A 25887-nucleotide genomic window follows, 5' to 3' on the forward strand; every position below is an offset into this window, starting at 1 on the left:
TAAAAATCAGTAATGGGTAGAAACGTCAGGATAAAATATGAAAGTTTCCATAGAAACTTAGGACAGGAAGGAATTTCTTAAATGAGACGCAAAACAAAATCCATAAAGAAAATATTGTTATATTTAACTACATAATAATTAAAACTTCTGTGAACAACAACAAAATACAAGCCACAGACCAGGAGAAGATTATTAACAAGGCACATTATCAGGAAAGAATTTGTGTCCAGAAAACAAAACATCTTTCTACAAACTGATGGGAAATAAAGATTAAAAGCCTATTTTAAAAATGGTCAAAGAATATGAGCAGCAACTCATAGAAGAGAAAACCTGGGTTGTCAGTTAAGTTACGAAAAGTTCAACCCCTAACTTTACAAGAAAAATGTAAATTAAAAGAGAAATGAGATGCAATTTTATACCCATTAGATTGGCAAACATTTTAAAGTCAGACAATCCCAGGTGCTAATGAAGATATGGAGCAATATGATTTCTCACACACTGCTGGGAAGATGAGATTGGTACAGGTACATTATAGAGTAATTTGGTGATACCTAGTAAATTTAAAGATGCTGAGCTTATACACCTTCCCAAGGATTTTGTTCCTGTGGAGACACTTGTGTGTGTGTGCACAAGACACTTGCATAAGAGTATTCTTTGCATCAATGTGTGTTACAGCAAAAGTTGGGAAACAAATGCCATTAACTAGGAATGAGCCCTGTGGCATAGTGGTTAAGAGCTACGGCTGCTAACCAAAAAAAGGTTGGTAGCTCGAATCCACCAGCCACTCTTTGGAAACCCTATGGGGTAGCTCTATTCTGTCCTATAGGGTCACTATGAGTCGACGTTGACTTGATGGCAATGAGTTTAGATAGATTGTGGCATATTTAACAATTGAAAACAGCAGCTGCTAAAATGAATATACTGGTGTCACATATAACTTACATGGAGGGACCTCAGAATGAATGTCTTTCCACAACTCATCCAGTTTTTGGTCATTAGTAAATTCAATGTGTCAAATCTATTTTTGAGATGGTCCTAAATTCAGGTGGGATATATGCAAAATTGTACTTTGCTTCTCAAGGACTTGTTCTAATTTTCTTCAGTTTCAACTTGAACTTGCATATGAGCAATTGATGATCTGTACTGCAGTCGGCCCCTGGCCTTGTTCTGACTAATGATATAGAGCTTTTCCATTGTCTCTTCACACAGATGTAGTTGATCTGATTTGTGTGTATTCTATCCAGCAAGGTCCACGTGTATAAATATATATATATATATATATATATAGGCACCATTTATGTTGTTGAAAAAAAGATATTTGCAATGAATAAGTCACTGGTCTTGTAAAAGTCTATCATGCAATCTCCAGCAACCTTTCTTTCTCCAAGGCCATATTTTCCACATACCAAACCTTCTATTTGTTTCCAACTTCACATTCCAATCATCAGTAATAATCAATGCATCTTGATTGCATGTTTGGTCAATTTCAGACTGCAGAAGTTGGTACCAAAAAGAATCAGTCGACCTTCAGCCATTTCAGAGAGTAGCATATACTCAAGAAACAATGGTACTGAAGAAAGAAGTCCAAGCTGCGCTGAAGATATTGGCAAAAAACAAGACTCCAGGAATTGATAAAATACCAACTGAGATGTTTCAACAAATGAGTGCAATGCTGAACGCACTCTCCTGTCTGTCAAGAAATTTAGAATACAGCTACCTGGTCAAATGACTGGAAGAAATCCACATTCTTGCCCATTCCAAAGACAGGTGATCCAACAGAAGGTGGAAGTTACCAAACAGTATCATTAATATCACACACAAATAAAATTTTGCTGAAGATAATTCGAAAATGATCATAGCAATACATCGACAGGGAACAGCCAGAAATTGAAATTGGAGTCCAAGAGGACATGGAACAAGGGATATCATTGCTGATGTCAAGATGGATTTTGGCTGAAAGCAGAGAATATCAGAAAGATGTTTACCTGTGCTTTATTAACTATGCAAAGATATTTGACTGTGTGGATCATAACAAATTATGGGTAATGTTTCAAAGAATCGTGCTCATGAGGAACTTGCACATAGGCCAAGAGGCAGTGGTTTGAACAGAACAAAGGGGTACTGCATGGTTAAAATCAAGAAAGGTGTACATCACATCCATGTTCATTGCAGCATTGTTCACAATAGCAAAAAGATGGAAACAACCTAGATGCCCATCAACAAGTGAATGGATAAACAAACTGTGGTACATACACACAATGGAGTATTACACAACGATAAAGAGCAACAATGAATCTGTGAAGCATCTCATAATATGGATGAATCTGGAGGGCATTATGCTGAGTGAAATAAGTCAATCACAAAAGGACAAATATTGTCTGAGACCACTACTGTACTGAAAGGTTTAAACACAAAAAGAAACAATTTTTGATGGGAAGGGATGGAAATGGAAAAACACTAAATAGACAATAGATAAATGGTAACTTTGGTGAAGGATAAGGCAGTATGCAATACTGGGGAAGCCAGCACAACTTGTACAAGGCAAGGTCATGGAAGCTCCGTAGACACATCAGAACTCCCTGAGGGATTGAATTGCTGGGCTGAGGGCTGTGGGGACCATGGTCTCAAGGAACATCTAGCTCAAATGGCATAACAGTTTATAAAGAAAATGTTCTACATTTTACTTTGGTGAGTAGTGTTTGGAGACTTAAAAGCCTGTGAGAAGCCATCTAAGACACTCCACTGGTCTCACCCCTTTGGGAGCAAGGAAGAATGAAGAACACTAAAGATACAAGGGAAAGATCAGTCCAAAGGACAAATGGACCATATCTAACATGGTCTCCACCAGACTGAATCCAGTACAACTAGATGGTGCCCAACTACCACCACTAACTGCTCTGACAGGAGTAACAGTAGAGGGTTCCAGACAGAACTGGAGAAAAATGTAGAACAAAATTCTAACTCAAAAAGAAAGATCAGACTTGCTGGCCTGACAGAGACTGGAGAAACTCTGAGTATGGCCCCTGGACAGCCTTTCAGCTCAGTAACTGAAGTTACTCCTGCAGTTCACTCTTCAGCCAAAGATTGGACAGGCCCATAAAACAGAATGAGACTAAAGGGGCACACCCCTGGGGCAAGGACCAGAAGGCAGGATGGAACAGGAAAGCTGGTAATAGGGAACCCAAGGTTGAGACATGTCATGGGGACACTAACCAATGTCATAAAACAATGTGTACTGTTTAATGAGAAACTCGTTTGTTCTGTAAACCCTCATGTAAAGTACAATAAAAAAAAATCAAGAAAGGCGTGCATCACATCCATGTTCATTGCAGCATTGGTCACAACAGCAAAAAGATGGAAACAACCTAGATGCCTATCAACACATGAATGGATAAACAAACTATGGTACATACACAAATGGAATACTACTCAACTATAAAGAACAATGATGAATCTGCAAAGCATCTCACAACATGAATGAACCTGGAGGGCATTATGCTGGGTGAAATAAGTCAATCACGAAAGGACAAGCATTGTATGAGACCACTACTATAAAAACTCATGAAAAGGTTTACACACAAAAAGGAACAATCTTTGATGGTTACAAGGGAGGAGAGGGGTGGGGAAAGAAAACCAGTAAATAGACAATAGATAAGCATTTTATGGACCTTACTGGTCTGACAGAGACTGGAGAAACGCCAAGAGTATGGCCCCTGGACACCCCTGTAACTCGGTAATGAATTCACTCCTGAGGGCCAAAGATTAGACAGTCAAAGATTAGACAGGTTCATAAAACAAAATGAGACTAAATGGACACACTAGCCTAGGGGCAAGAACAAGAAGGCAGGAGAGGACAGGAAAGCTGGTAATAGGAAATCCAAGTTTGAGAAGGGGAGAGTGTTGACGTGTCATGGGGTTGACAACCAATGTCACAAAATAATATGTGTACTGATTGTTTAATGAGAAGGTAGTTCTGTAAACCGTCGAAAGTAGAATTAGAAAAAAAAAAGAAAGATATGTGTCAGGGTTGTATCCTTTCATCATACTTATTCAATCTGTATGATGAGCAAACAATCTGAGAAGCTGGGCTATATGAAGAAGTACACAGCATCAGGATTGCAGGACGGCTCTTAACAACCTGTGATATGCAGATGACACAACCTCGCTTGCTGAAAGGGATGTGAACTTGAAGCACTTCCTGATGAAGATCACAGACTACAGACTTCAGTATGGATTACACTTCAACATAAAGAAATAAAAATCCTCACAATTGGTCCAATAAGCAAGATAATGATAAATGTAGAAAATATTCATTTTACTTGAATCCACAATCAATGCCCATGGAAGTAAAAAAAAAAAAATCAAACGACGTAGTGCATTGGGCAAATTGGCTGCAAAAGATCTCTTTAAAGTGTTAAAAAGCAAAGATGTCACTTTGAGGACTAAGATGTACCTGTCCCCCCCCAAAAAAAGCCATGATATTTTCAATCACTTCATTTTTTTCATAAGCATGCAAAAACTGGACAATGAATAAGGAAGACCAAAGAATTGATACCTTTGAAATACAGTGTTGGCAAAGATATCAAATATATCATGGACTACCAAAAGAAAGAACAAATCTGTCTTAGAAGTACAACCAGAATGCTACATAGAAGAGAGGATGGTATAACTTCATCTCATGTACTTTGGGCATGTTATCAGGAGGGGCCAATTCCTGGAGAAGAACATTGTTATGGATTGACCTGTGTTCCCCCAAAATATGTGTCAACTGGGTTAGGCCATGATTCCCAGTATTGTGTGGTTGTCTTCCATTTCATGATTGATGTGATTTTCCTATGTGTTGTAAATCCTACCTCTATGATGTTAATGAGGGGGGAGAGGTGGTAGTTACGGCAATGAGGCAGGACTCAATCTACAAGATTGGATTGTGTCTTGAGGCAATTACTTCGGGATATAAAAGAGAGAAGGGAAGAGAGAGATAGGGGGACCTCATATCACCAAGAAATCAGTGCCAGGGGCAGAGTGCACCCTTTGGACCTGGAGTCCCTGCACAGAGAAGTTCCTAGTTCAGGGGAAGATTGACGAGAAGGACCTCCCTCCAGAGCCAACAGAGAAAGCCTTCCCCTGGACCTGATGCCCTGAATTTGGACTTCTAGCCTACTTTACTGTGAGGAAATAAATTTCTCTTTGTTAAAGCCATTCACTTGTGGTATTCTGTTATAGAGGCATTAGATAACTAAGACATAAATCATACTTGGTAGAGGGTCAGCAAAAAAGAGGAAAACTCTCAACAAGATGGATTGACATAGGTGCTGCAACAATGTGCTCAGACATAGCAATGATTGTGAGGCTGGCACATGATGGGGCAGTGTTTTGTTCTATTGTACATAGGGTTGCAATGAGTCAGAACTGCCTCAACAGCACTTAAGAACAACAAGAATTTGTAAGTCATATCTTTCAAGAATAATCTCTAATTCGCAAGGATATTTAAACAGCTCTATATGTTTAACTTATATGTTTAACTTGTATCAGTGAGTAATATAGTTGCCTTTTGATCACCTAGAACTTTGCTTCTCTAACTTTAATATGCATACAAACCACATAGAGATCTTGTTGAAATGGAGATTCTAATTCGGTAGTTCCAGGGTGAGGATTGAGAGTCTGCATTTCTAACAAGCTCCTGTGTGATTATGATGCATCACCTTTGAGCAGCAAGGAACTCGAGTAAATTTTTCAAGAAGAGTTTGTAAGTATTAGATTTCCTGATCTTTGCACATTTGAGAATATCTGTGTTTTGTCTACGCACATGAATAACATGTTCACTAGGAACAGAAAACTTGAAGCACAGACTTTCAAACCTCTTTGGTAAGTGCTCAACTATCTTCCAGCATTTTATGTTGCAGGGGATATTGAGGTCCACCTTATTTGAGCCCCTTTAAACACAGAACCAAGTGTTTTTCCTGCCTGGAAGCTTGCACAAGATTTTCTATACCACATGAATTCAAATATTTTACCAGAAAAAAAATGTATATGTGTTCCTACTTTTATTTAATTTGGTCAATAACACAGTGAGCACTTTCAATTTGAAATTAATAATTTTTTCAAGACTATGAAAATATTCTTTTTCTTCATTCCTAATTATGGCTTCTGCCTGGCTTTTTATATTTTTCTTTACCAAAAATTCTTATTTTCCCTAAATTCTTCTTTATTCTCTATACTTACCAATTTCATGAATCATAATTGGAGATTTTAATATTCTACTGTCAATAATTGATAGAATGACTAGACAGAAAGTCAGTAAGGACACAGAAAACTAGAATGATACTATCAATCAACATGACTTAACTGACATTTATACAATGGGATTCTATGCATGCTTATATTGGAATACACTACAACAGTGAAAATGAAAGAACTATGGCTACACTTATCAACTTTGAAGAATCTTAGAAACAAGACTGGGGGATATATTTGGAATGGGAGAATAAAGTAACAATAAAAAAATACATATGGGACTGCCCCGATAGGGAGCACAAGAGAGAACCCCTGAGGGAGCAGGAGAACAGTGGGTTGCAGACCCCAAATTCTCAAAAAGACCAGACTTAATGGTCTGACTGAGACTAGAAGAATCCTGGTGGTCATGGTCCCCAAACCTTCTGTTGGCCCAGGACAGGAACCATTCCTGAAAACAACTCATCAGACATGGAAGGGACTGACAATGGGTTGGAGAGAGATGCTGATGAAGAGTGAGCTACTTGTATCAGGTGGACACTTGAGACTGTGTTGGCATCTCCTGTCTGGAGGGTAGGTGGGAGGGTAGAGAGGGTTAGAAACTGGCAAAACGGTCACGAAAGGAGAGACTGGAAGGAGGGAGCGGGCTGACTCATTAGGGGGAGAGTAAGTGGGAGTATGGAGTAAGGTGTATATAAGCTTATATGAGACAGATTGACTTGACTTGTAAACTTTCACTTAAAGCACAATAAAAATTATTTTAAAAAAATACATATGGCATATAAAAAACAAAGAGCAAAATGATGGATGTAAATTCTACCTTATTAGTATTTATATTAGATGTTAATGGAATGGTGACCCCCCAAAAAAGAAATATCCACACCCTAATTCCCTAAACTAGTGCATGTTACCTTATTTGGAAAAAGGATTTTTGTGGATATAATTAAGGATCTTGAGGTGAGATCAGGATGGATCAAATAGACCCTAAATACAATGATATGTGTCCTTATAAAGAAAATAAGAATTCTTGGTAAAAATAAATAAATAAAGAGACAAAGAGAAGAAACAGAGAAGAGAAGGAAGTATGTGATCACAGAGGCAGAGGCTGGAGTGCAACAGTCATAAGTCAAGGTATGCCAATAACTATCAGAAGCTGGAATAGGCAAAGAATGGATTCATCGCTAAAGCCCCCAGAGGGAACATGACCCTCTAAAATTTTGGACTTCAAAAACCGTGAGAATAAATTTCTGTTGTTTTAAACTACGAAGTTCACGGTAATTTATTACAGCAGCCTTGAGAATCTAATATACATTCCAAGCAAAAGGCAGAGCTTGGCAGGATAGATTTGAAAAAAAAAGAAATGATCCAACTATATGAGACAGATTTTAGATTCAAAGACACAAAAGGTTTGAAGGAAAAAGGATAGAAAAATATACCCTGTAACAGTAACCAAAAGAGAACTAGAGTTCCTATACCAATATCAGACAAAGTATACATTAAGACAAAAAATGTTACTAAAGAAAAAGAAGAGCATGCTAAAATGATTTTTTTAAAGGCAATCTATCAGTAAGACATAACAATTATAAACATATATGTACCTAACAACGAACCCTCTAAATACATAAAGCAAAACTACTATAACTGAAGGCAGAAAAAGACAACTGAAAAGTAATCTTTGAAAATTAAATACATCGCTTTAATGGACAGAACAACTAGGCAGAAGGTCAACAAAATTATAGAACACTTGAACAACACTATAAACCAACTAGACCCAAAAGTCATCTATAAAACACTCTGGCCAACAACAGCAGAATACACATTCCTTTCAAGCACCATGAAACATTCTCCAGGATAGGCTGTACACTACAGCATAAAACAAGTCTAAATAAATTGAAAGAACTGAAGTCATACAAAGTATGTTCTATGACCACAATAGAATTAAATAGAAATCCGTAACAGAAGGAAATTTGGGTAATTCACAAATATGTGAAAATTAAGCAACACACTCATAAATAACCAATGGATCAAAGAAGAAACTAGAAGGGAAGTTAGAAAATACTTTGAGATGAATGAAAACAAAATTTATAGGATGCAGTTAAAGCAGTGCTTAGAGGTAAAATTATAGCCTTAAATGTCTATATTAAAAGAGAGTAACTACACTGATGGGATAAGATATATGGAATATTAATACTTGTTCCTAGTTTTTAATGTTTCTTTTTGAGCTTCCCCCACCTATTCCTCAAGGTGTCCAGACCATTCCACATTCATTATTCCTGACATCAAATAATAACAATAGTATCTAACATTAATTGAATTGTTACTTAGTCGTAAGAACTTTATCCATATTAAATCATTTCACCATCACAACAACCTATTATCATGTATTTTAACAACGAGGTAGTTAAGACACAGAGAAGTTAAGTAACTTCTCCGAGGTCACAGAGCTTATAACCGAAAGTAAGTGAATGAAATCTAGGAAGTCTGACATCCAGAGAAAGGGTGAACTCAGAGAAGGACCCAATTCTTGGACTCTGAGTTTCAAAATGAACATTTAAAACTCCTAACGTAGACCAGGAGTTGGCAAACTATGTTCTGTGGCCTATTTTTGTATGGCCCATGAGCTAAGAATGGTTTTTAATTTTTTTAATGAGTGCAAAATATCAAAAGAAGAATATTTCACAATACACAAAAATTATATGAAATTATCATCAGTTTTGTGAATTTTAGTTAGAATAGAATCTGAATACCTTCACTTGTCATACAAAGGGTAGTCATATGGCTTAGCAGTGGCTGCTATTTTGTTGTTGTTGTTGTTTTTGTTATGGCAGCCCTATGTAACTAAGACAGTTTCTCCTCATTCCTTCTTTTTTGTTCTCATCTTTTTCTTTCTCTCTCTCTCTTTTTTTATTTTTATTTGTAATTTAGAAGATTCTTTATTTTGATGAGTAGGTTTGTTGACTTTCCTTGTGGTTACCTTGAAATTTACCCTTGTCTTCCTAGGTTTGAACCAGTCTGTTATTACTTGATATCAGCTTGCCTTCCTCTCCACTAGAAAATTCTACACCCACACCATTTATTCCCTCTTTTGTTGTTGTCATCTACAGGTTAACCTCTCTGGTTCCCTGCTGTAAATCTTTTAGTTTTGTACACTCCTCGAGAGATCATTTCCTAGGTTGGTATCTGGCTGGCACAATCCTGCATCCTAGATTCGGGCTGTGGTCTGATGTTGTTTGTTTTCCAACTGAAGGACTCCCTTTAATAATTCTTGTAAGTTTGGTTTGGTTTTTTCATATTCCCTTAATTTCTGTTTGTCTGGAAATGTCCTAATTTCATCATCATATTTGAACAAGAATTTTGTAAGATATGTTATTCTTGGTTGGCAATTTTTTTTTTCTTTCAAGGTTTTGTATGTTATCCCATTGCCTTCTTGGCTGCATGGTTTCTGCCAGACAATCAGAGCTTAGTCTTATTATTTCTCCTCTGTACATGACTTTTTGTTCTTCTTGAGCTGCTCACAGAATTCTGTCTTTGTCTTTGGTTTTAGTGAGTGTGATTATGATATGCCGTAGTAATTTTCTTTTGGGGTTTGTCTTACATTGGATTCATTGAGCTTTTCATCTTTCATATTAGGAAAGTTTTCTGTCAGCAATTCTTCGGTGATCCTATATTTTCCATTTTCCCCAGCTGTTCTGGAACTCATACTTGCAAATTTTTGCTTTTGATCATATCCCACATAATTCTCAGGGTTTTTTCATTTTTCTTTACTGTTTTTGTCTGATTTTTCCTCAAACAGCATTGTAGCCAAGTGTTCATTTTCAGTTTCGCTGATCCTGTCTTCCATTGTTTCAGAACTGCTCCTCAGACTTTCTATGACGCTGTCCATTTCTGAAATCTTATTATTTTTTGGATTTCTAATTGTTGTTTTTGTGTGGTTTCTAGTTGTGAATTTATTTTGGCATTTTGTTCCTCTATTATTTTCCCGAATTCTTCCATTTTTTTGTCTGTATTTTCCATGAATTTGTCTATTTTTTCCTCATTTTTGTCTGCTTTTTGCTTCAACTTTTGGATAGCTCTGAATATTAGAGATTTGAATTCCCTATCAGGTAGTTCTAGTGCCTTTTCTTCCACTGGAAAGTCATCTGGTGTTTTATTTTGGATGCCTAATGGAGACATCCTGTCCTTTTCCTTTTTTTTTTTTTTTTTTGATATTGTTTGCTGTCTTCAGGACATTCAGTAGTTATTTTCTTCATTTATTGACTGTAGATTTGTTTACTTCATCCTGGCTTCTTGTTTTATTTGGTTATGTCTGAGCAGGGGGCCTGTGCATTCTTTGTTTTTTGCTCATCTGTGGTCATGATACTTTTCACCTCCTTGTCCAATGGGCAGGGCTCAGCTATAGTGCAGCAGGGCAGGTCTACCTGAAGGGGACAGACTAGGATGGGTTGTTTGTGGCTCGTACTAGGGATGACAGGGTGGGCCAGGAATCAGCACATGGCAGGTTCCAGTAGTCCATGCCTGTGCTGCTCAGGGGTGTGATGTTCAGCACATAGTGCAGGTAGGTAGGAAAGAGGGTCGAGGTTGTGATGCGTGGAGCTAAGATTAGTATGGCAAAGAGGAGAGAGAGAAGAGAAAAAGAGGAGCCAAATACAAGCAAACAAAAAAGGTGTTAAGGGAGCTAGCCATTGGAATGGAGAGATAAGAAACTGAGAAATGGACCAAAAAAGGGAAAAATAAAATAATAATAACAATAAATAAATAAAAGTTAGAAAGAAAAAAAAGAACCCCCTCCCCCCCAGGGATCCCACTAGTGTGGCTGCAAGACCAGGGAAGTGGCTCTCAGGCCTCACAGTACAGCCAGGCTAGAAGGGGTAGAGATGTCACACAGCATCAGGTATTCAGAAGACAGGAAAGAAGGTAAGTATAGACAGACAAGAAACTGATAAATGAAGAAAGACAAAAAAGAAAAAACAAATGCCCGAGGGATTCAACTGATGCAGCTGATAGACTAGGGAAGTGGCTTCCAAGCTGCACAGTACAGCCCACCTAGACGGGCTCCCAATCTGCAAAAAGAAAAAGAAAACAAATAAACAAAGAAAAAAAAGCCCAAAGGCTCCCAGCAATGTGGCAGCGTGGGCCAAGGAACCAGTTCCCCAGCCGAGCAGTGCTTCACAGCCTTTCAAGAATAAGCAAAGATGTCACATGGACCCAGGTGTTCAAGAGAAAGGAGGATGAGGTGGTGAGAGGCACGGAAGAAACTAAAAGAATCAGAAAAAAGGAACACCCGCAAAAAATATATGGCACTCAGGGAGCCAGCCAGTGTGGGTGGGGTGAATCCAAGCAGCACGGGGTTGAAGCTGGTGCCTCCAGCCAAGAGGCTGCAGCTGGTGGGAAGCAGAGGAGGCCAAGGAAGTGAGAAGAATGGTAGTGGATGGGAAAGTGTATATTAGTGATTACTGAGTGCTCTGTCTTCTTCGGGGAGCTCCATGAAGCTGCTTTCCTGTATTCCCTGTCTGTTGATCTCTGACAGAAGTCCAACATGGCGAAGCCATGCTGCCTTAGCTGACAGGGGACTTCCACCTGTATCTTTCCTCACTCTCTGTTCTCTGTCAGTTTCTTATTCCATTCAGTGCTTAGCTGAGTTCTTTATCTTTTCATTTGATGGTTAGGGTTCTGGGATTGATGTTTGTCTCTGTTTTACTTAGTTTTTCAAGTCTTTGCTGTGGAGGGACAGCGTGGTGTTTCCATCTGTAGCACCATACTGGATCCGCCTTATGGCTGCTATTTTTTGAGCTCAGAGCCAAAACTGAAATTTGTCTGAACTAGAAGAACTGTCCTCAACCACTATTATCAAACACTGAATGGGCTTTGGAAATTAGTTTTGCTGAAGATTTTATGTTTCTGAACTTAAAAAGCTTTTCTTCAGATTTCTAGCTCCGGCCATGGTAGCATAGACGTTATTGGGTTAACCCTCCTGCTGAACGTAATTATGAAAACTGGACAACTTTTTGTTTTTAAATCATTTGGAGGCACTATAGAGCAACTTATGCAGGCAGTGTTTATGGGGCTATGTGTTCCTTGAGAAAAGGGAAACAGAAAATGAATTCTACAATAGCCTTTGCTTTTTTTCTGAGGGTGTTTCCTAATTTGAAAAGCTGAGGAGTAAATGGAGCCTGAGCAAACACAGTGGTCTTACTGGAAAGAGGAGGCACAGGTCCAAGCCTGAGCAGCCAAAGAGATTAAAATATGAGGGCAAAGTCTGAGAGAGCAGAGGACCACTGAGAAGTGGGCCTCCAAATCTGCAAACAACTTCTTCTCCAATAGTCAATTAACAGCTGGGCTGTATGTGTATAGGATTATACTATACAACCCAACAGAAATCAGCAGCTAGAAAGCTAAAAAGCTAAGCACAAAGCTGAGCAGCTCCTGATGTTGGGAAAACAGGAGTTGGAGCTCAAGAACTCAGCCAAGTTAGAGGTGTTAGAATTTCTACATGAGGCAGAGAGCCACACCCTAGGTATAAGGAGCATATCCTAGAATTAAAGACAAAATTTAAGCCCTAAAAACATGCCAATCATATACAGGGTCAACATAAGTTGCTGTATTCTTTCCTCTGCCAAAAATATTGATTCTCTTTGGTCCACTTAGCCCAGCATATGATCTATTTTGGTATGGTCTATTATCAGTGGTGTGGTGGTAAATGTTTAACTGGCTCTCCAAGGAAGTGTAGGAAATCCTGATTCATAGCATTTGCCTACTTCCATAACATAAATACTTTCCCCATGGCCAGTTCTAAGCTACCAATGTGACATGACTGAACGCAGATTTGGGAACAGAAGAACACAATCAAATCTTGTTAGCTGGTGAGCTGGCTCTAGCACATCACTGTAATCATATAGCCTAAACCCTACATTTTACAACTTTAAATTCAACAGGAAGAATGATTTTATGAGCACAAATACATGTTAAACTTATCATTTCTTTCTATATTTGGAGAGGTTGAATTCATTTGCATAATTCCCTCTTCTTAGAAATTGTCTTTGCTATAATATGATTCTTAAATATTTACCTTTGCTGGGGGGCTACAGCAGGAGTTTATCTCATTCAAAGAAAAACAAAAAAGTGACTTGGACACCAATGAATAATTTTTCCATTGATTTACCTTAAATGGATGTTGATTAAACACATTTCGATTCAACAAATATTTATGGAATGTGTCCTCTATTTAAGGGACTCTGCTATGTAATGAACGGTTTCTTGTTTCTTCAATTATTCTTATCAAAACAAATATTCAACAGCCTAAAAGAAAACTTCTTTAAGGAAATATTTATATCTCAAGGTTGAATGGAGGCAGAGAGAAAATGACTAAAGCAAAGAGTAGGGATGTAACAAAATGCATGGTGGAGTTGAAAGATTAGAAACTGGAAATACTGTGAATCTAAGTCTCTGCCTGTTCTTGATGTGGTGTATGAACTCAGTTTGAAATCATCCTCACAGTGACCTGTGATTGAAAGAGAAAACATTGCCATTCTGACTTCACGAAATTGGCATCTTATTACCTTATTTGTGGCCCTCTTCCTTTGTCAGGGAAAAGTCAGCCAGGTCCTTCTAGGCTGTTCACATAGGTTTAAATGACCTTGTTTTCTAGCACTTAGGAAAAACATCTTTCTTTTTCTCCTGAAACCCTTGGCCTATAATGCATCCACTCCACAGCGCAGCCTCTCTTTGAAGAGGAAAGATCCTATTTGGTTCTCTGCAGGTGATGGCTTGTTTGACCTTTGCATCTTGACGTACAAAAACATGTACACCTACTCCTCACTGATCGACTATCTCATTATCAGACATTTCACATTAATGACAATAGGGAAAAAATCTATTATCTGATTATTTTGCTTGTTAATGAGGAGCCAAGGCAGAAGGGGGGAGTAGGAGTGCAAGTTTTGTGAGAGGGAGTGAGATCTTTTGGGCCACCAGGCCACTGGAGGTTTGTATTACCTGGGTCAGTTGGAGGAGTCAGTCTGGACCAGCAGCTAGTACAGGGGCAGGCAAGTGGTGCACAGGAGGCACACAGGAAGCTGGGGCAGCCGGGCTGCAACAAGATGGCAGAAGTTAAGCTGCAGGATTTGGGCAGGAGGCTTGGAAGTTGCTTCCTCCCAAGAGGCTTCTCTGCCACCTCCACAGCCTCCACCAGGCCTCATCTGCCAAAAATCCCAGGAGCTGCCCATCTCCAGGCCAGAGGAGCAAGAAGGTGGAGAGGTAAGACATACGGGTCCGTGTGGAGGCCTGGAGCGTGGCCAGGTAATGGTGGGCCCCTGCTGCTCCAGAGGCAGCAGGTAACCCCTGACTAGCACCACCAACATCCCCCCTCACCTTGGGGGCCATACAATTAGATGGAAGGTGTGGTGGCGAAGGGGAGCCCTCTACCAGGCACATCCCTAATCACACCGGGGGTGCCCAACAGGTAGTGAACAGCTGTGGGGTGGAGAATGGGACACCAGTGCTGAAGATGGCTGCAGCCCAGATTCTTGCATAATGACTCTGGCATAACACCAATTTGTGCTCAATGATCTTGTCTTTGGAAACTAACAATGTCAATAAGTGAGGAGTTGATGCACTCTAATATTGAATTACCAAGCCTACTGAAATACAGCCATTTTCTTTCCCTTAGTGTTATGGATTGAATTGTGTCCCTCAAGTTATGATGAAGTCCTAACTCCTATACCTGTGAATGTAATCCTATTTGGAAATAGGTTTTTCTTCTGATATGTTAATGAAGTCATATTGGAGTAAAATCAAACACAAAACTGCTGCTGTTGAGTCAACACATTACACACATTAGAACAGCCCCATAGGATTTCCAAGCAGTGGCTGGTGGATTCAAATTGCTGACCTTTAGATTAGCAGCTATACCTCTTAACCACTGTGTCACCAGGTCCCATACTGGAGTAGATAGGCCCTAAACCTAATATGTTCTGAGCGGTGTCTTATAAACGGGAGTATGAAAACAGAGAGACAGACACACACAGGGAGAGGAAAGACACCATACAACAACAGAAACAGATACATCTACAAACCCAGGAATGCCAAGGATTGCCAGCAACTACTAGAAGATGAGAAAGATAAACAAGAACCTTCCTCAAAAGCCAGGGTTCTGGGGTGGAGCAAAGATGGTGGAATAGACAGACATTTCTGGTGAGCCCTCTTTACAACAAAGACCTGAAAAAACAAGTGAAATGAGTATATTTATGACAAGCTAGGAGCCCTGAACATCAAAGGCAAGCTTAGAAAATGAACTGAGGGGCAGGGGGAGGAAGAGACGATTCAGAATTGGAGAGGAGTTACCGGATCTGAATCGCGGGGAGCCATCAGGCACCATTCCCAGGAGCAGCGGCAGTGGGCTGGTACTGGCATTGGGCCACAGTTCCCCCAGGGAGAAGCAGTCAGGCACACAGCCTGCTCACACCTCTGGAATCAGAGAAGAACAGCGCTCTCAGCAAAAGCTAAGTACTTGCTTATATTTTACCGTGCCCCCCCTCCCCCCGACCCCGCTCCCAAGCTGGCTTCAGCGGCTGACTTCCTTGGGCCTCAGATACACCCTGTTGAGTGCCTAGAGCCATCCTCCCAGCCTTAGAGAATGAATAAATTTTCAATTAGGGGAAAAGATAATTTGCCAGCTCCACTAACTGGGGGAGCTCAGGACAGAAGCAGCTCCTGTCCAGGCATAAACAGTCCGTGGACTTTGAGTAATTTTCCCTTCTGCATGGACTTCTGTGTGCCTATTTCAGGAGTACGGGCCCTTGCTGGCAGACTCCAACCATTTCAGTTGTGCAGCGAAGAGGTGGGTGTTTGATGTGTGACATTGCTTTGCCTATTAAACAGGGCCATCACCTACCCACATCAGGGGCCTAAGTACTGATGGTTCCACTCAGGCCACCCAGCCACCTGCAACAGGGGTCCAAGGATAACTGGTACCTTCCAGTCGTCACAACCAGAAACACTGGGTGCCCATGGTCCATCTACAGAACCCAGCCACCTGTACACTTCAGGGAACAGGGACACACTTTCTTCAGACACACGTGGGGGGAAATTCTCAGCCCCATGCCTTGTTCAGAGTGTGACCCCCTGCTGCAACCAGATACCGGTACCTACACCAATCACCCCTGCCCCTCTAAAACTGTAAGACAGAGCCTGTACCACACACTTGGTGATCAGCTACCTGGAAACCTGAGCTGAATTCATACAAGAAAAGTGAATGGACTCCTAGACTGATATACATGATAACAGCTCTAGCCTTCTGGGGACAGGACATGAGAGCTCCAGGGGTGAAAATGATCAAGCTAGCTCACTCGAGCAACCCATTTGGGCATATCAAAAGAAACAAAGCAAGAACCTATGACACAGTAAGCAAACATAAAATAACCTAATACAATAACTTATAGATGGCTCGGAGACAACAGTCAATATCAAGTTACATAAACAAACAGGCCATGATCACCTCAACAGGCTCTCAAAACAAAGAATCCAGGGATCTTATAGATGAAAGTGCATTCCTGGAATTACCAGAGGCACAATACAAAAGATTAATATACAGAACCCTTCAAGACATCAGGAAGAAAATGAGGCAATACATAGAAAAAAACAAGGAACACACAGATAAAGCAATTGAAGAAATTAAAAAGGTTATTCAGGATCATAATGAAAAATTTAATAAGCTGGAAAAATCCATAGACAGACAGTAATCAGAAATTCAGAAGATTAACAATAAAATTACAGAAGTAGACAACTCAGTACAAAGTCAGAGAAGTAGATTTGAGCAAGTAAATGGCAGAATTTCCAAGCTTGAAGATAAAGCACTAGGCCCTAATATATTTGAAGAAAAATCAGATAAAAGAATTTTTTAAAAATGAAGAAAACTTAAGAATCATGTGGGACTCTATCAAGGGAAATAACCTATGAGTGATTGGAGTACCAGAACAGGGAGGGATAACAGAAAATACAGAGAGAATTGTTGAAGATTTGTTGGCAGAAATCTTCCCTGATATAGTGAAAGATGAAAAGATATCTATCCAAGATGCTCATCCAACTCCACATAAGGTAGATGTTAAAAGAAATTCTCCAAGACATATTATAAACAAACTTGCCAAAATCAAAGATAAAGAGAATTTTAAGACCACCCAGGGATAAAAGAAAAGTCACCTACAAAAGAGAGCCTATAAGAATAAGCTCAGACTACTCGGCAGAAACCATGCAGGCAAGAAGGCAATGGGATGACTTATATAAAAAAATTGAAGGGAAAAAATTGCCAGCCAAGAATCATATATCCAACAAAAATGTCTCTCAAATATGAAGGTGAAATTCGGACATTTCCAGATACATAGAAATTTATGGAATTTGTAAAAACCAAACCAAAACTACAAGAAACTCTAAGGGGAGCTCTTTGATTAGAAAATCAAAAACGTTAGGTATCAACCCAAGACTAGAACACTGGACAGAGCAATTGGATGTCAACCCAGACAGGGAAATCAACAAAATAAATCATGATTAAAAAAAAAAAAGTTCAACACATGGTAACAGAGATGTTATTATGTAAAAGAAGACAACATTAAAACAATAAAGAGGGGCTAAGAAATGTAGTCATAGATCTTCCATATGGAGAGGAAGATAAGGCAATACAAAGAAATAAAAGTTAGGTTTAAATTTAGAAAAATAGGGGTAAATAATAAGGTAACCACAAAGGAGACAAAGTATCCTACACATCAAAATAAAATACAAGAAAAAAATAGAGACTGAACAGAAACAAAATCAACAACCTACAGACTTGGAAAAGTTTTTAGCTATGACATTTCCAGTCAGCACCTGATCTCTAAAATCTACATGATACTGCAAAAACTCAACTACAAAAAAACAAATAACCCAATTAAAAAATTTGCAAAAGATATGAACAGATACTCTGCTAAAGAAGACATTCAGATAGCTAACAGATACATGAGGAAATGCTCATGATCATTAGCCATCAGAGAAATGCAAATCAAAACTACAATGACATTCCATCTCACTCTAGTAATGAGGCTGGCATTAATCCAAAAAACACTAAATAATAAATGTTGGAGAGGCTGTGGAGAGACTGGAACACTTACACACTGTTGGCGGGAATGTAAAATGGTACAGCCACTTTGGAAATCGATTAGGCACTTCCTTCAAAAGCTAGAAATAGAACTACCATATGATCCAGCAATCCCACTCCTTGGAATATATCCTAGAGAAATAAGAGCCTTTACACGAGCAGATATATGCACATGTTCGTTGCAGCACTGTTTACAACAGCAAAAAGACTGAAGCAACCAAGATTGCCCGTCAACGGATGAATGGATAAATTATGGTATATTCACAGAGTGGAATACTATGCATTGATAAAGAACAGTGCTGAAGCTGTGAAACATTTCATAACATGGAGAAATCTGGAAGGCATTATGCTTAGTGAAATTAGTTGCAAAAGGACAAATATTGTATAAGACCACTATTATAAGAATTCGAGATATAGTTTAAACAGAGAAGGAAATATTCTTTGACGGTTACGAGAGGGGGGAAGGGAGGGTGGGTGGGAGAGGGGTATTCACTAATTAGTAGATAAGAACTACTTTAGGTTATGGGAAAGACAACACACAATACAGGTAAAGTCAGCACAACTGGACTAAACCAAAAGTAAAGAAGTTTCCTGAATAAACTGAATGCTTCGAAGGCCAGCATAGCAGGGGCATGAGTTTGGGGACCATGGTTTCAGGGAACATCTAAACCAATGGGCATGATAAAATCTATTAAGAAAACATTCTGCACCCACTTTGGAGAGTGGTATATAGGGTCTTAAACACTAGGAAACGGCCATCTAAGATACATCAATTGGTCTCAACCCACCTGAATCAAAGGAGAATGAAGAACATCAAAGATGCAAGGTAATAACAAGCCCAACAGACAGAAAAGACCACATATACCAGAGACTACATCACCCTGAGACCAGAAGAACTAGATGGTGCCCAGCTACAAACGATGACTGCCCTGACAGGGAACACAACAGAGAACCCCTGAGGGAGCAGGAGAGCAGTGGGATCCAGACCCCAAATTCAAGTAAAAAGATCAGACTTAATGGTCTGACTGAGACTAGAAGGACTCCAGTGGTCATGGCCTCCAGACCTGTTGGTTCAGGACAGGAACCATTCCCAAAGCCAACTCTTCAGACAGTGATTGGACTGGACAATGGGCTGTAGAGGGATGCTGGTGAGGAGTGAGCTTCTTGGATCAGGAGGACACTTGAGACTATGTTGGCATCTCCTGCCTGGAGGGGAGATGAGAGGGTAAAGGGGGTTAGAAACTGGCGAAATGGACACGAAAAGGAGAGAGGACGGAGGGAGAAGGATGTCTTATTAGGGGGAGAGCAGTTGGGAATACGTAGCAAGGTGTATATAAGTTTTTGTGTGAGAGGCTGACTTGATTTGTAAACTGTCACTTAAAGCACAATAAAAATTAAAAAAAAAAAAATGCAGAGCCCTGAATTCAGACTTACAGCCTCCAGAACTGTGATAAAATAAATACCTGAACATGAATGAATACTTTTTCCACTGATTTGCTTTAATTTAAACAGATGTTGATTAAACACAATTTGATTCAACAAATATTTATGGAATGTGTACTCTATTTAAGGCACTGTGCTATGTAATGAAGGGTTTCATATTTAAAATCATCCACTTGTGGTATTATTTTGCTTTGGCAAACATAGCAACCTAAGACACGTGGCCTATTTGATCTCATTCATACCAACTTCTGCGTGGGTTTGTTACTCTTAGTTTTTCCATCATTATAATGGGGGAAGATGTATTAGTTTCCTATTGGTGCTATAAGAAAAACAACAAAAGTGGTGAGTTAAACACTATTTTATTATTTCGCAGTTCTGGAAGTCAAAAGTCTAAAATGAGACTCACTGGGCTAAAATCAAGATATTGGCAGAGCAGCATTCCTTCTAGAGACTCTAAGGGAAAATCTATTTCTTACTTTGTCCAGCTTCCAGAGGCTGGCTGCATTCCTTAGCTCATTACCCCTCCCTCCACCTTCAAATCCAGCAGTGCAGCATCTTCAATTCTCCCTTTGTATCTGAACTCTTCTGCCTCCCTCTTTCAGCAAGAACTCCTGTGATTATATTGGGCCTATCAAAAAAATCTAGAATAATCTCCCCATCCCAAAATCAGCTGAACAGCAAGTTTAATTCCATCTGAAGCCTTAATTCCTTCTTGCCATGTAACATAACATATTCACAGATTCCAGAGATTAGGATATGGGCATTTGAGGGGTGGGGAGTATTATTCTGCCTACTGTAGAAGGTGAGGGGTAACAGTGAGTTCCAGTTAGAGGAAAACCAAAGAGCACACAGAATATTTTTCACAAGTCTATTTGTCAATAAAACAATGGTACATTGTCATTCTAAAACTAAAATATATCATTTTCAATGGGACATCTCTTGGGAGTGTTTACATTTCTAAAGTAGAGAGGTGTTTCACCTATTGACTATCCTCAAAAGTTGCTCCATCTGACTCCAAAATTGGAGCATGCAAGCCACTTACTTCACAGATAAGGAAGCTGAGACCCAAAGAGGTAATGTATCACACCCACATTTTTACACTAAGTGAACAGCAACATTTAGAAACCAGGTCCCTCAACTCCCAATTCAGGGCTCTTTCCCTGAACAAGACCACCTGCCAGTGACTAAGGGCCCTTGAAATTTTCTTACTATCAGCATTATGGAGAAGTTAAGTATAGAACTCCTCATTATAGAAAATGAAGAAAGAACAGACATCCAACTGATAGTATAAATAAAAAACCAAAAAACCAAACCCACTGCCGCCGAGTCCATTCCGACTCATAGCAACCCTATAGGACAGGGTAGAACTGCCCCACAGAGTTTCCAAGGAGCACCTGGCGGATTCAAACTGCTGACCTTTTAGTTAGCAGCCATACCACTTAACCACTACGCCACCAGGGTTTCTGATAGTATAAATATCAATACAATTTATTGTTGCAAAAAGACTGAGTGGACAATAACCTAGTTCCAAATACTCCTTTGGCAATGTTGCATGGCAGACTCCACAGTTATTCCCAATCCCCTCACAGGATAGAGGTTGAAAAATATACTCATTTTTCCTAGCATCCAATGAGAAACCAGTATTCTGCTAAGGCGACAAAAGGTGTTCAGAGAAATTTTTGCTTCCGTAATTAAAGAAACAAACAGACAGACTGATGATTGTTTTCCTTTTTTCTCTACCTGCAGAACAGGGACTATGTTTTTTCACTGCTCTGTCCTTAGCATGAGAATAACAGTGCATGGTGTAACATAAGTATTTATTGTTAAATGAATAAATATTATGCAATGATGTCAGGAGTTACAGCAACAATATTGGGACTAGAGGGAAAAATCCAAAGTATGTATATGTATACAGGGATGGATTATCCAATCAGCAAGGTAAACACACACTCGTAGGGCATCAACAAAACAGGAACACCTGTTGTCTAAAGCAAAGACCCATAGATGCCAAGTAGACAGGACAAAAAGAAAATCAAGCACGGCAGTGGAAGGAAACTGGCAGGATAATAAATGAAATTGATACAAGCTTCAGTGCTTGAGAATGTGCTGGTCAGGAATAAAGCTCACACAGGGTCATGAAGGCACTCATGTGCAAGGTTATTTAAGCTCTGAGGTCCCTACCACTTCAACACCTTCACTGATATCTGTCTCCTACAATCCTCTATGTATAATTGAAACTCCTTATCACAGCAGGTCTCTTAGGAGTATACTATTTCTTTCTAATAAACAAGAGGTGGGGGTGGGGTGCGGAGTATAATTCTTGCTGCTTTCACCCAACTGCCTGTGTCTGTAGGCTTGTCATACTGTAGGGGCTTGCATGTTGCTGTGATGCTGGAAGCTATTCGCCAGTATTCAGGTACCCGCATGGTCACCCATGGAGGGCAGGTTTCAGCTGAGCTTCCAGACTAAGACAGACTAGGAAGAAGGACCTGGCCGTCTACTTCTCAAAAGAATTAGCCAGAGAAAACCTCATGAATAGCAGCAGAACATTGTCTGATATGGCGCTGGAAGATGAGCCCCCCAGGTTGGAAGGCACTCAAAAGACAACTGAGAAAGAGCTGCCTCCTCAAAGTAGAGTCAACCCTAATGACGTGGGTGGAGTCAAGCTTTCAGGACCTTCATTTGCTGAGGTGGCACAACTAAAAATGAGGAGAAACAGCTGCAAACATCTATTAATAATTGGAACATGAAATGTACCCAGTATGAATCCAGAAAAATTGGAAACCATCAAAAATGAAAATGGAACACATAAACATCGATGTGCTAGGCATTAGTGCACTGAAATGGACTGGTATTGGCCACTTTGAATCAAACAATCACATGTTCTACTATGCCAGGAATGACAACTTGAATAGGAATGGTGCTGCATTCATCATCAAAAAGAACATTTCAAGATCTATCTATCCTGAAGTACAACACTGTCAGGTATAGGATAATATCCACACACCTACAGGGAAGACCAGTTAATACAACTATTACTGAAATTAATTCACCAACCATTAAGGCCAAAGATGAAGAAATTAAAGATTTTTACCAACTTCTGCAGTCTGAAATTGATCAAACATCCAGTGAGGATGCATTCATAATTACTGGTGATTGGAATGTGGAAGTTGGAAACAAAGAAGAAGGATCAGTAGTTGGAAAATATGGCCTTGGTGATAGAAATAATGCCAGAGATTTCATGATAGAATTTTGCAAGACCAATGACTTCTTCATTGCAAATACTTTTTTTCACCAACATAAACGGCAACTATACACAATACACAGGAATCAAATAGACTACATCTGTTGAAAGAGATGATGGAAAAGCTCAATATCATCAGTCGGAACAAGACCGGGGGCAACTGTGGAACAGAACACCAATTGCTCACATGCAAGTTCAAATTGCAACTGAAGAAAATTAGAATTAGTCCACAAGAGCCAAAGTATGACCTAGAGTATATCCCACCTAAATTTAGAGACCATCTCAAAAATATATTTAACACATTGAACACTAATGACCGAAGACCAGGTGAGTTGTAGAATGACATCAAGGACATCATACATGAAGAAAACAAGAGGTCATTAAAAAGGCAGGAAAGAAAGAAAAGACCAAAACAGATGTCAGAAGAGCCTCTGAAACTTGCTCCTGGACATCAAGTAGCTAACGTGAAAGGAAGAAATGAAGAAGTAAAAGAGCTGAACAGAAGATTTCAAAGGGCAGCTAGAGAAGACAAAGTAAACTATTTTAATGACATGTGCAAAAAGCTTACCAAAATTCTGTGTATCAGTCTATATCATATAGAGAGGATGTGAGGTGGTTTGAAAGTCCTATATGCCTCCTCTCTCTAATGGCTGGTGACTGAATGTCTGTTCATTTATTTAATTATATCCTTAAAGTACCTTCCTGAGAACACATTTAATTACAGAGTGAGGAGAGAGCATGGAGGCAGCAGGTAATGCAGTGGAGAACATAGATCAACATGGAAGGCAGAGAGGAGGGCCAAAAGTCACAGGGGCCCTTGGGTGGCAAATAACCCTCTCTTAGGGACATGAAGCCATTTACACAGAAAGAATTTACCACACGTACTTGCCAAAGCTAGAATTTTTTGCAGTTCTCAAAAGTTTCATTTTTATTTTTTTGCCCCATGTGCTTCATTATATATATGAATATATGTGCATACAGTCACACACATGCATTTACCTATACATATACATTTTATGCATACACCTATATGTACATCCACCACTCATCTATCAGTTTGTCCAACTGTGGTGGTTTGCGTGTTGCTGTGATGCTGGAAGCTTTGACACTGATATTTCAAATACCGGCATGGTCAACACTGTAGACAGATTTCAGCTAGACTTCCAGACTACGACAGACTGGGAAGAAGGACTTGGCAATCTACTTCTGAAAAAACTGGCCAGTGAAAACATTATGGACAACACCAGAAGATGAGCCACTCAGGTTGGAAGGCACTCAAAATATGACTGGGAAAGAGCAGCATCCTCAACATATAGTCAACCTTAATGATACAGATGGGGTAAGCTTCCAGGACCTTAATTTGCTGATGTGGCACATCCCAAAATGAGAAGAAACAGCTGCAAACATCCACTAATAATTGGAACATGGATGTGTGAAGTATGAATCAGGTAAAATTGGAAGTTGTCAAAAATGAAAGGGAATGCTTGAAGATCAATATCCTAGGCATTAATGAGCTGAAAAGGACTGGTATTGACCATTTTGAATAAGAAAATCCTATGGTCTACTATGCCAGGAATGACAAATTGAAGAGAAACGAGAGCGAAAGTATGACCTTGAGTATGCTGCTCCTGAATTTATAGACCATCTCAACGATAGATTTGACTCACCGAACTTTAATGACCAAAGACCAGACAAGTTGTGGGATGACATCAAAGACATCATATATGAAGAAAGCAAAAGACTATTTAAAAGACAGGAATGAAAGAAAAGACCAAAACAGATGTCAGAGGAGACTGTGAAACTTGTATTCTTGAACATAGAGTAGCTAAAGCAAATGGAACAAACAAGGAAGTAAAAAGAGCAGAACAGAAGATTTCAAAGGGCAGCTCAAGAAGAAGTAGTAAAGTATTATAATGAAATGTGCACAGACCCAGAGTTAGAAAACCAAAAAGAAAGAACACACTTGGCATTTCTGAAGCTGAAAGAACTGAAGAAAAAAATTCAACCCTTGAGTTGCAATATTGAAGCATCAGGGTTGTATCCTTTCACCATACTTATTTAATCTGTAGGTTGAGCAAAGAATTCAAGAAGCTGAACTATATGAAGAACACAGCATCAGGATTGGAGGAAGGCTCATTAACAACTCACACTACACAGATGGCGTGAGCTTGAAGAGGAATTGAAGCACTTACTGATGAAGATCAAAGACCACAGCCTTCAACATAAAGAAAATAAAAATCCTCACAACTGAACCAATAAGCAATATCATGATAAATGGAGAAAATATTGAAGTTGTCAAGGATTTCACTTTGCATGGCTCCACAGTCAATGCCCATAGAAGCAGCAGTCAAGAAACCAAATGTTGGGGGGGACTTCCAGCCAACATGGTGCTATAGACAGAAGCACCAGGCCATCCCTCCACAGCAAAGACCCAAAAAACTAAGTAAAACAGAGACAAATGTCATTTCTGGAAGCTGAAGTGTAAAATGAAGAGAAAAAGAACACAGCCAAACACCAAATGGAATAAGAAACTGGCAGAGAACAGAGAGCAAGGAGAGATATGTGTGGAGGTCCTCTATCAGCTAACGCACCACAGATTTGCCCTCTTGGACTCCTGTCGGAGATTGGTGGACAGGGAGCACGGGAAAGCAGCTTCACAGAGCTCCCAGCAGGAGACAGAGCACCTGGTAACCAGCGATACACGCTTTCCCACACCCCGTCCCTGCCCCGCTGCTCTACCTCCACACTTCCTGGCTGGATGCAGTGTCCACGCTGCTTGGATTCCCCTGCTCACATCAGAGATTGGCAGACAGGGAGTACGGAAAAGCAGCTTCATGAAGTTCCCATC

The sequence above is a fragment of the Elephas maximus genome, chromosome 2, assembly GCF_024166365.1.
Source record: "Elephas maximus indicus isolate mEleMax1 chromosome 2, mEleMax1 primary haplotype, whole genome shotgun sequence".
Lineage (NCBI taxonomy): Eukaryota > Metazoa > Chordata > Mammalia > Proboscidea > Elephantidae > Elephas > Elephas maximus.